This window comes from Lissotriton vulgaris, chromosome 5 (assembly GCF_964263255.1).
Source record: "Lissotriton vulgaris chromosome 5, aLisVul1.2, whole genome shotgun sequence".
NCBI classification, from domain to species: Eukaryota; Metazoa; Chordata; class Amphibia; order Caudata; family Salamandridae; genus Lissotriton; species Lissotriton vulgaris.
Genome location: NC_141693.1, coordinates 1,616,734,416 through 1,616,747,279, shown reverse-complemented (window position 1 = coordinate 1,616,747,279; position 12,864 = coordinate 1,616,734,416).

The window sequence follows — 12,864 nt, the reverse complement described above, 5'->3', positions numbered from 1 at the left end:
ACTCTAGCCTCATGTCTTTCATAGTAGAACCAGGTTTATAGGCATACTCATTGATTACCCCCCACTGCTCAGACAGACGCTCAAGCATGTAAAATTTGAGTTCCAACGTGTTGCCACCTCCTGGATGAGTCCTTTGACTGGCAGTCTACGTTCATGTTGAATGCTCCTCAGCTTCTTCCGGGCCTTAAAAGAATGGCTGAAATGTGTGCAGATTCTTCGGCAGGTGGTCAGTAACTTGTTGACTGTGGTTTCTTTTTCGAGAAATCTTGCACAACAATGTTAATACTGTGCGCCAAACACGGCACTCTGAAATAGTCACCTAGCTGCATGGCCTTACCTATATTACTGCCATTATCCTTGGAAACATAACCATTCATGCGATTTCTTGGATGCAGCCATTCATAGACCTTCCTATCAAACTCCTCCAAAAGGTTAGGTGCAGTATGATTTTTCTCCATGGCAAACATGGCTACTGTTGCATGTTTCCGAGTAGCTTGAAAAACTGTGTCCGTTTCAACACCTGCTTTTAACTTGTCTTTAACCCCTACAAAATAGACCCAGTGTGTAGTGTTGCACATATAATCAAGGGCTTGGCAACTGGTCCACATGTCTGTTGTCAGGTGGATAGCGTGAGAAGCACTCTTCTGAATAGCTGCGCCAATCACCTCCAGCACATCTTGATGTAGTGCTGGAACAGCAACTGTGTCAAAATAGGACCGGCTAGGAACCTTCCATTTAGGGCAGACTGTTGCCACAAATTCTAGAAAACCCACCCCTTCCACGAAAGAAAAAGGGAGAAGGTCCAGCGCTAGCATTTTAGCCAGATTTGCGTTATACAGACCTGCCGTTGGGTGGTTGTGTCCAAATGGCGCATCCGGCCAAAACATTCTGCTAATGGTGGTCTGGACCGTTTTACGTGATGATGATGATGCAGACTTCAAACCAGTAAGGCTCAATTATGTACTTTTTTGCATTGGTGTCTCTCCCAGACTGTTAGTATGCCTCATACATGTTGCAGGGGTAGAGGGTGTGGGCGCTACCATGGCAGTGCAGCTGCCACGGGTACTGGGTGTACCAGAAAAAATGTCCGTCGCTTCTTCACTCCCCCCCTGCACGATAAGCCCCTCATCATCGTCATCAGAAGCAATATCAATGGATACATTTGGATTTGTTGTACTTTTGGCTCCCTGGATCTTCCTTTGGTGCGCATCCCAAACAATAGTGTGGTGTTTTTTGAGATGACCTCTCTGGCCTCCGGTTCCATAGTTGGTACCAAGCTTACCCCGACTAACTACTTGTTTACAAATCGAACAAATGATCATGTTTTCCGCCTTTTGGCTAACACTAAAGAAGTCCCAAACTAGGGACTGGAGATGTCTGCTGGTGGTGGAGGTGCAACTTTCAGTTTCAATGCCAGATGAAGTGGAGGATGGGCGTGGCTGAATTTGACTCTGCTGTTCACTTACAGCACCACTACTTGAGGTAATGGAGGTCGAGCTGGATAGAGGTCCCTGCCGGCCCTTCTGACGAGAAAATATGGAAGCTGTAGGTCATGTTGTAGTTAACTGCGTTGGTGGTGGTACCAGTGCCACGCCGCCCACATCCCGCTCAGCAGCCATTCGGGATAGGGTCAAAATGTCTGTCTGCTGCATGCCCGCTGGGGCTGGAGTGACGACTGTAATTACAGGCTCGTCGTCAGACTGTTCATCAGCAGCCGAATACACCACTTCTTGTTCGTCGTCATCACCCATAACTGAAAGCCTTGCGGGAACCTTCCTTTTAGGCTTAGCTACCTTGGTCGGCTCATGGCCTGCCTCACTCTCAGACTGCATTGGTGGGTTCCAATCAACATCAAGATCAACAGAAGAAAGGGGGCTTGAAGAAGAACTTGTAGTAGCCCTCCTTGACCTTTTTCTTGCTGGGGATCTGGAAGACAATGGATCATCCTCAGGAGGAGTGGCTTCCTCGGATGATACCTCGGCTTGAATCTCGAATTCCTGATGTGCCCCTACTTCTGGAGGAACAAACATTGTGGGCAGTTGTGCCGCTCCATGCGCCTCTAGTTGCACCTCTCCATGCGCCCCTCCTTGCACCTTTCCTTGCCCCTGTCTTTGCGCCTCTCCTTGCGCCTCTACTTGCACCTCTCCTTGCGCCTCTCCTTGCGCATGCACTTGCGGCTCTCCTTGCGCATGTACTTGCGCCTCTTCTTGCCCATGTACTTGCGCCTCTCCTTGCCCATATACTTGCGCTTGTACTAGTTGCACCTGTGATTGTCGTTGCGGCTGTGGTTGTTGAACACTCGTCAGCTGAGTTACACCCTGCGTTGATTGTATGCTACTTACTTGCGATGAGCCAACATCACTGATCGATGGTGATTGAACAATTAAAGTGGCTGCCTCTGCAGCACTCATGGCCTTAGACCTAACTTGGTGTGGTGGCACTGAGCCCAATGAAGCGGAAGTGCTGCTCCCAGCTTGGTCCCCGGTGGACCCCACTGCTGCAGGCGTTGTTTTTTTTCCCGGAAAAAAGTGTCTGTGGGCACACCAGTCTCCTTGGTAAGTGGCACCACTTGCTTCTTCTGCTCTTTCTTACTGGCAGTGGCACTGGCAACTTTCACAGGCCTCAGTTGCACGAGTTGCAGAGTTGTCTGTGGCCACACGTGACATCACGTGACGTGCTGCACACACCGCTGCAGGACTTCTTCCTGGCACTGGCGCTTCTCTTGTGCACGTAACAGCAAAGGAAGCCAGAGGAACATCAGTTAAAAACCCCAAAAAGTCAAAAAACACACAGAAATCACCACAATCCAATGCCATTCATGCCCTCAATGATGTTTAAATTCAAGAGGCCCCACACAAAGCCTTCGTCCAAGCACCACTCACTACCCCTGGGCATAATGGGTGAAAGCAGGGGAGGCTGGGTGCAGCCCTATGGCTCAAAGCACACTGCCTGGTTTCAAAATGGCCCCTTGTCCCCCAGCCACATGGCCAGGCCCTGCCCGGACCAGGCCTCAAAATGGCCCCCACCCACATAGCCAGGCTCCAACAACACCTGAAAAAGTCAAAAAACACACAAAAATGACATCAAATCCAAAGCCATCCATGCCCTCAATGATGTTTAAATTCAAGAAGCCCCACACAAAGCCTTGGTCCATGCACCACTCACAAACCCATGGGCCTACTGGCTAATTTGGCTTTACAGGCACCCCAAAATAAAAATAAAAATCCACATATAACAGTGAGCTAAAATTCCATGACATAAATGACATTTTAGTTTAAAAAAAACTCACAGAAACAGTTGTATCATGCACCCATGACTAACCCTGGGCCTACTGGATACTGTGGCTACCCACAATATATATTTTTTAAAGATGTGAAATTTTTTTAAAATGTTAGTTGCAGCAACTGCAATGCCCCAAACAAACAACACCAACTTACTTGTAAAATCTCAAATCCAAAAGTGATCCAAACTCCAGCAGCAGCCACAAAAAGTAATCCTTCCAGCTCCAGATCCAAATCAAAAGTGACCAGGACATGGACAAAGCACTGGGAGGAGCCTGCTGGACAGGAACAGGAAGTTGGAGGCTCTAGGGCACTTCCTTCCTCCCACCCCCCCCCCCAAAAATGGACTCCTTGCACAAAAAAGTGCAGCAAAATGTCAATCTGAGGAGTTATTCTGATAAAAATCATGATTTTCAGAAGGTTTATGCTGCCTGCAGTAGATTTCTTGTGCAGAATTGCAATTTTTGCAAGTTCGGGAACACGGGCTGTTCAAATCTCCCGCCGAAAGTCAACTGTGCGCCGCATCTACGGCGATGCGTGATCGCGGGCCCTTATGACGTACTTGCGTTGTCAAACTCTCGCTGTGCAAGATGGCGGGCCGCGATGACGTAATCGCGGTCGAAAAACTCTTGCGCGATCACTCAGCAAGATCCAAAATGGTGCAGCACACGCAAACTGGGAGAAAAACAACTCAGCGAACACAGAATCACGGTAAGTCAACGCCACATGCCCGATATTGTATTTATCAAGAGCGACCAAGCAAAAAAAATTCTCCAGCTTGTGAATTTGCGGATTTTGGGGCAAATTTGTGCGATTCGCGGACCACAAATTTGCCAAAAATCTGCAAATTCCGCAAACGGAACGGATTTTGTGCCCACGCTATGGGGCCGATTATGATTGCGGTTTTTCCGCATACTCGGGGCTGGCGGAAGCCACCGCCGGCCCCGAGGATGCGGAAAAACCGCAGCGGACTGACCAAGGACCCACCGCCACATTAGGATGGCTGGTGGGTCCTGGTTTCCGTCCGCAGCTTTTCCGCCGCGGTCGGCTTACAACCACGGCGGAAAAGCTCTGATATGGTGACGGTGTCTCTCAGACACCGTCCGCCATATCAGGATGGGATTTTAAAAGTGCTTTTCCGCGGCGGGTTTTCCGCCGTGGAAAAGCATACGGATCTTCACCTAGGGGGCCCGTTGCGGGCCCCCTAGGTGAAGGGGGGGTGCACATGGGGGGTACCTATGGTACCCCCCTGCATTTGCATGCAGAAAGCGGCAGGCACCGCGCGGTGCCTGCCTCTTTCTGCATGCAAATGCAATGCGTGTATTTTTAACATTGCCGCGGGTGCAGCTTGAAGCTGCACCCGCGGCAATGTTAAAAATAGAGGATGTGACCGCCAGGGTGGCGGTCACATCCTAATTGCACAGGAGGGGACTCCGCAGCCCATGCGGAGGTCCCCTCCTCCTCAATGATCGCGGACGGACGCAAGTCCGTCCGCGATCATAATTGGCCCCTTAGTCTTAGATCTGTTCTCTCCAAGTTGTGTGAAGCTAATCTCACCATTAAAATTGAGAAGTGCAAATTTCGATCAAACTCAATAAATTACCTTGGGCACAACATGGGAATGGTGTCAAACCCAAAGAAGATCTGTTGTCCACTATTCAAAACATGCATTCTCCTTCCTCTAAGGAAGAACTTATGAGTTTCTTTGGGTTGATAGAATATTATGCTAAATTCCTTAAAGAATTTGCGAAGTTGACTAACAATCTAAGGTATTTGTTAAAAAAGGGGGTTAGCTTTGTATGGTCAGAGATCTGTGAAAAGGAATTCTCTTGCATCAAATACAGTTTTGTAATGCTCCTTTCTTGCAGAGTTTTGATACTAGACTCAAGTCAATTCTCACTACTGATGCAAGTGAAAAGGGCTTAGGGACAGTTTTCAATTCAATTAAGTAATCTTTATTCGTATATTCAATATCCATAAAAGCACAGAGAAATTTCACAGAATTAATCAATTACATATTTACATAAAAACATTGTCTAAATTTAGGACATACATTAAAACATTACCCATATAAAAACAGTTCAATAGATCATCATAAAATTGTCACATGTGTGTCGGGTTGGCTGTGTATCAGCATCATTTAATAAAGTGCAGAAATGCAAAGTGCCTGTGGTTTGGGGAGAAATAGCAGCAGAGGGAAATAAGCTAATGAACACAAACTCCTTACATTTCAGTATCGATCAGAACCAGAGAGCATATTTATGTGGACAAAAAGGTACATATATTAGACAGTCTAGTCTAGTCAGGTTAAATGTATAGCAGCATCATAAAATAAAGTGCCAAAGTGCATGTGGTTTTAGGGGGAATAGCAGCAAAGGGAAATAAGCTAATGAATGCAAACTCCTTACATTTCAATATCAATCGAAAACTAGAGAGCATATTTATGTGTCCACAGGGACTAAAAAGTACATATATTGAACAATCTGGGCCTCTTTTCAGGGGTTCATAGAGACGCGCGAACGACTGGCCATTTTCAAAAAAGTACAGACACAGAGTGTTAAATTTCCCCCATTAAGCTGGAGGATAGTCCTAGAAAGCAACCTTAAAATCCATTATTCCATTAGCCCTAAAAAACGGGATCAAAAGATGCTTACTGTACTTTTGATAAAAAATTACAAAAGAACAGAAAATGCAACATGGATTGTGTACCTAGGTTGCCCCAGGGGCAGGACACTTCCTCAATATTTAGTTAAAAGCCTGAGGGGAAACACAACAGATATTTTAATGTGCCAGATCTAAGGTGAAAGAGCAAACTTCGTTCCCAGTGTGTAATGTTACTTGAAAGGTAACTAGCTGGTAAATAAGAAGAAGGGCCTCCGTTGTCTATCATTGATATATAACGTGTGACGGAAGCTTTAGAGAGCTCTTGAGCGTGTCTTATGTCCCCATAATGTTTGTACATACCTTCTCGAATAGTCTTTTTTGTCAACTCCATCTAACTGGGCAGGTTTATGAAAAATATGTCCAAGATTTACTCTAGTTAAACTTGCTTTTACTTCTGCAAGCCACGGTATATCTCCACCTTTGTCGCACTTTAAACAATCAACTATAATTCCCCTGCCGGGTTTTGCCACACCTTTACCCAAAACAGGGCGGGCGGGACCTGATATAATCTTCTAGATATAATAATTTTAACTCATTGTGGCCGACAAAGGAAGAAGAAGAGATAGGTATCCCCAATACTCTCCTACAAAATCTATTTTCTTCGACCTGGACGCTTTTAAGGTTAATAAAGCCCTAGATTTCAGCCCATATGTAATGTTGGGTACACACTGTGTTCGATAGATTTTGAGTAGGGACAATACTACCTCTATTCTTTTTGGCTGGGGGAGATTTAAAATTGAATTAAGTGTCTTTAAATATTTCCTCCGACCATATGCCAAAAGATTCATTGTCTGAAAATTGTAAGCCCAAATATGGGAAAGTGTGTGAGCGTAGCAAAGTTTCAGAACCAGAAGTAATAGTATTAATAAGACATGTTTTAGGACCCTAACACATTAAAAAGGATTTCTTACAATTCGTACAAAGATGCAATCCAGTCATAAAATCAACAAAATCCCTAATTAAAATATGCAAAGCATTCGGAATGCGGCCCATTAAAAGTGCATTGTCCGCATATAAAAGGGCGGGCAGTTTATTACCATTGATCATTGAGACATCTGTGGTCAGGTCAGACAGCACATTATGTAACTCATTAATATATCAAATAAACAAGAGTGGGGCTAAAACAGACCCTTGTCTCATGCCTCTTCCGACCCTTATATCCCCTGAGACTACCCCATCCGTAATTGTTGTCACCCGTGCCCTTAAATCCCAATGTATGTATGATAAAAAGTGCACTATATCCTCATCCAACCCGTAATCTAAAAGATATTTCCAAAGCTGAGATCTAATAACAAAATCAAAGGCTGAGGTATGGTCTATAAATGCTAGGTAGATAGGGCCGTGTTGCGCTATGGTACCTACCTATGATCAAATTAAGGTCAAGACACTGTTCCACCGTTCCAAGGTTGCTTCGGAAACCTAGCTGACATCTATATAAAATGTTTTCCTCCTCGGCCCAAATTCTGATTTTGTTAAAAAGTAACCTCCCCAATATCTTAAGGGTATTAACAATAAGGAAATTGGTCTATAGCAACTCGGGTTGGATCTGTCTCCCTTTTTTTAAAAATTGGGACGATGACGGATTTGGACCATGTATTAGGGATTTTGGTTATTGACAGGTTATTAAAAACATTAAGTAAAAGAGGGGTCCAGAACTCTGGCCTGGATTTTATAAGGTTGATGGGGAGCCGATCTGGGCCAGGGGCCTTGTTGCCCAGACTTTCATTAATGGCATCCTTAACCTCAGATATTGGTATTTGAATTTGCGTGGCAATGAATTTGTCGATAGTATCTTCACACTGTGACGAGCAGCATATATGTTAGAAAAGTGGGTAACCCAGACTTTGCTCATTATGTTGCAGCTAAATGGGGTGAGTGCATTACCCATTGATCTAAGTGACTTGGCAGCTGTCCAAAAACCATTTGAGTTATTGACTCTTGAAGCGCAAGCCATGCTGTTCCATTGTTCATGTAGGATCTCGTCTTTCCTTAGCTTAGTCACTCCTTTGTAAACATACCTCAATGATCTTATGAGTTTAAAATCCCGAGGGGAAGCTTGGAGAGCAGCTCTAAGCTCTCTGTTTGCCCGAGAGCACGTGCTATTAAACCACCTAGGGTTGGAGTTGGAAACTAGTACAGGTCTTGAAATCAGTTTTTCAAATTCAAATTTCAAAGCTTTATTCGGCTTTTAGTCATAAAAGCAAACCTCTTATCCATGATACAATAAATACTAAACATGAGAATAATTCACTAAAAACATATTAAACAACAAAAGTCGAAAGCTGATAAATACTAAAAAATGTATACATACATTTTAAAAATTCATTGAGAAAAATTTAAAAACGAGCAAGTTTAGACAGGCAGTTCATAGTTCATATTAACCTGTAGGCTTTAAAGTACGTGATCTTATTACCCAAGCCCAGGCCAAGAATTTTGCTACGTCTATTGCTAATGGTGATGAGCAATCAGATACTAAAATTCTTAGGGCTTGTAAACAACAGCGAGTACCCATATTTTTGCAAATTGGTTTTAGCCACTTTCGACGGGGAATGACATACAAGGGGCAGGAAAAAAGCAGGTGCGCAATATCTTCTGTTTAATTTTTACAATGGTCGCAGTAAGCGTCCTGCGATGGGGACCAATGTTGTCTAAAGGCGTTCACTGGGAGTGTTCCCACACGGAATTGGAAGTATAGTTTCCTGTCAAATGGACGTTCAATTACATCCCAATATTTTTCATAAGATGGAAGTTGTTTAATGTCCAAAAAGCATGATGACAGGGTTGATTGCAAACCTTTACGATACACTGATACATGTACCGACTCCCAATAAATATCCTTCAGTTGCTTTTTCGATGGAAATGAGGCAACATTCTTATTACCCCACAAGTGGTCAAGGCCCAACTTAACCGATGTACCCTGAAGTTCCTTTAGCCATGTAATGCAATGAAAGCGGTCACAATTCACAACATCAAAAAGAGCTAATACATAATGGCTTAGCTCTGGGGTTACCGTTAAACGCCTCCAATACAGCAGAGGACGTAGGCGGGCAATGTCTTCGATATTTTTCCTACCTAGGTCCATCTTTATGGGATTATGGGGGTACTTTGTGGGGCCCTAACAAGCCCTCGCAGAAATGTATTTTCCACCCGCCCCAAGTCTCCTAAGTTTGAAAAACCCCAGAGCTCAGACCCATATAAGCATGCACTCAATACTTTCATACTATAAACTTCGAGTGCACAATTTATAGGTCTTGTCAGAGATGTGTTATGTTTGATGGTGACTGCGCCTGCTAACTGACTAGTCCACTAGGCGTACGCGATAGTAAAAGCGTATCGTCCGCGAACATTAGTACGGGGACGTGTACACCTGCTATGATTGGAGCGTCATTTGGGGATTTATTTAAATACTCCACAATTCCATTTATATAGATTGAAAAAAGCGTTGGGGCCAGGACGCACCCTTGCCTCACCCCTCGTTCCACTGGGAAAGGGGCCGTCACTTCGCCCTGTTTGCCCCACCTTATTTTTGCAAAATTGTTTTCATGGAGGCGCACCAGCAAGGTAGGGAGTTCATGGCTTATTCCCACATCAGCCAGGGTTTCCCACAGTTTTTCTCTCGGGACCAGATCAAATGCGGCTTTTAAGTCCACAAAAACTGCATACAATGTGCCGTTTCGCAGCGTGACATTTCTCGAATAAATGGCTAAGAAGTAAAAAACTTGGTCAACACTACTAGTCAAGGGGCGAAATCCCGCTTGGTATGGCGACAATATATTTTGATCTTCAATCCACTGCTGTAGTTTGTTCTGGACTAATTGACCCATTATTTTCTGCGCAGTGTCAATTAAACTAATGGGTCTATAATTTTTTGCCTGGGTTTTGTCACCCTTTTTAAATATAGGGATGATTTCTGCCCCTTTCCACGAGGCTGGGACTTCTCCACCCATAGCTATTGCATTTGCCAACCATGTGAAATATGTGCACCAGGAAATCCGGTCTGATAAAAAAACATCTGCTGGGATGCCATCCATTCCTGGCGCTTTTCCCCCTGACACGCAACCATTGCCAAGCTGACATCTTTTTCAGTAAATATTTGGTCATTAAAAAAGACAGTTTGGGGGGGAGATATCGATGCATATGTCGGACATCTGGCATACTGGGGTTGAAAAAAATCATTCCAGCCATCTTTTGACACATGGTTTTGTGGTTGGGCAGCCGCCCCACCCCTGTTCCATTTAACTAAGGCCCAAAACCGCTTGGAATCTTTGTTGGTACAGGCCTGTTTTAGCTCACTCCAGCCCTCTTCATCCCAACGCCTCTTTGATTGCTTTTGCGTCAGCCTATAAATATCTCTTGCCCTTTTAACAGCTATTGGGTTTCCTATTTTCAATTCTACACTTAAATTTTGCCTTGCCAATCTGCAGCTTCTATCATACCAGCCTTTAGCGGCTTGATGTTTTTTGGCTGTAGTTGGGTCTACTGTTTTAATAAAAAAGCTTTGCAGTTTACTAAATAAACTTTTATGGGCCTCCATCATGTATTCCTGGAAATTAGGATTCCCATAGTGGGCCTTGATAATACTCACTTCCTCCTTTACTAGTTTTTTCAAATGTTTTAGTTTCCCTTCATCCCCTAGCAACATTCCCCATTTCAGATGTCTTTGTTTATTAGAGCACACAACATCTTGTGTTACCATCTGATTATTATTTAAAAGTGCTCTAGACTCTTGATAAGGGTGAAATGTCATATACAGGGGATGGTGGTCACTCTCTAACCGTGATACAACTGCCATGTCTAATAGCTTAGACCATGCTCTTACATCAATTAAGAAATAGTCAACCCTGCTTGTTGCACGACCATTATCAAAGGTAAAATTCCCGTTTAAGTCAGATGGTGTCCTCCCATTCGTGGCTCTCAATCCTCTAGAGAGGCAGAGGCTCTTTATCCTAATGGCCGTAGCACTCCATCTTTTTATGGGAGGAATCTCCAATTGCGGTATTCCCCATTTACTATCTTCCTCTTCCGTTAAGCTCCTATCCTCTTCTCCTAGGGGCTCAAAAGTTGAATTAAAATCACCGCCCACAATGATATGAGGATTAGGTGGAAGGGTTTCAACGTCTTGTTCTAGGGTGGTAAATACTTCGGATGGAATACCTGCACCAACCCCCCTAGCGTAGATGTTGTATAGAGCTACTTCTTGGCCATTAGGCCATCTGATGTTCAGTGCTAAGATGTCATTGGATTTTATTTGCCTTTGTGATGTAGTGCAAGTCATTGCTTGGCGAACCCATATCAGCAGTCCTCCAGAGGGACGTCCTTTTTCGCCTCTGGATGCAGGTTTATGAAAATTTAAATACCCCATACGAAATACTGGATTAATTGACCAAGTTTCTTGCATCATAACTATATCATGCCTGTCAATATAATCAGCCCATTCTGGGGTGTCTAGCTTACTCGCTATGCCTGCTATATTCCAAGATATAAAAGTCAATGATCGTTCTCCTGGGGTTGGGCCTAATGTACATGGCACCTCCATATTTCCCCTAGAGTCCACACTTAACATTCCCCACGACTCAGCTCTTAGCTCACCCCCAACTATTAATCTAGTATTAGTAGAGCCATCTGACCCTATTATAGGTGCATTGCAGTTTGGGCTTTGAGGGACCTTAAAATCTAATGCTAGATTTTTTGTGCGTTGGTCTAGTAATTTGTCTAATTGACATATGGGATGACTCGACTGGTGTTCCACTAATAATCCTCTATCTATTGTGAGTCAATCGCACTCGTTTAAATTAGACAATGCTGTAAATCTATTATCTAGGTCTAACCCCCAGACATTAGATGGACCCTCCCTTGCACTTCTACTGGCCACTGTGGACCATTTGGTTCTCAGAACACCTAGATTTGACACCGGGCCCTTCCTATTATAGAAAAAGTCCAGAGTAAGTAGGATTAGTTCTGCCGTTCTACGTTGGGGAGGGAGAAGATTGTTCAGGATTTCTGGTAAAACTTCGGGGCTTTTAAGGTTCAGAACCACACAGTCCCCAGGGAATTTCTTAATCCTGCTCCCTATCCATTTTACCCGTCTTGTCGTTAGCAAATCTTCTGCCAGCTTATATTTGCCCCCAGGACACATATGCATATTATTACTTAGCCATTGGAGTGCCTTATTTAATAGAGATTCAGGGTGTTCTATCTGGCCTATTTTTCAAGGGGGAACATTGGCAAGTACCAGAATAAGAGGTGAAGCTTCTACAATTAACTCCACAGGGTTATTTTCTGTGTTAGATCCCTGTATTATACAATTCCCTTCAGGATCTATAGGGACAGCACCAGCAAGATTAATTCGATCTGGACCAGGATCGAGTCCAGCCTGCTGGTTCTGTGATAGCTCTACTACACCTGGACCTACACTTTCTAATGAAGTTTTTTCAGCCAGTTTTTCTACGAACATATTCGGCAATTCCTCCACTCTATCATTAGTTATTTTTATATAGGCCTCCAATTTATTTATTTTAGCCGTGAGGTGATCAATTTTTGACAGTAGGGGTTTTACTATTTGGTTTAACTTGATGTCCAACATACCCATGAGTCTTTTTAATATGCCATCATCCCAACCTTGGCTCACATCTCCTTCACCCGCATTCCCATCTGCGGTTTTCTTATTGGGCGGAGTAGCGGGCCTTTTCCTGCTAGACCTTAACCCTCCCCTTTTTGCAGGAATCTTAGTGGTCACTTTTATGACTCTTGGGGCAGGAACAGGGGGTGGGGGAGAGCTGGGATCTACTACCTCAAGATCTGGGTCTAGATCATGCAAGGAGCCATCTACATCCCCCAATATCATTTCAGCATTAGTGGGTGGATTTACCGAGAACGATACATTTTGTGTTCGTCCCATATCCAGCCCATGTGGAACTGG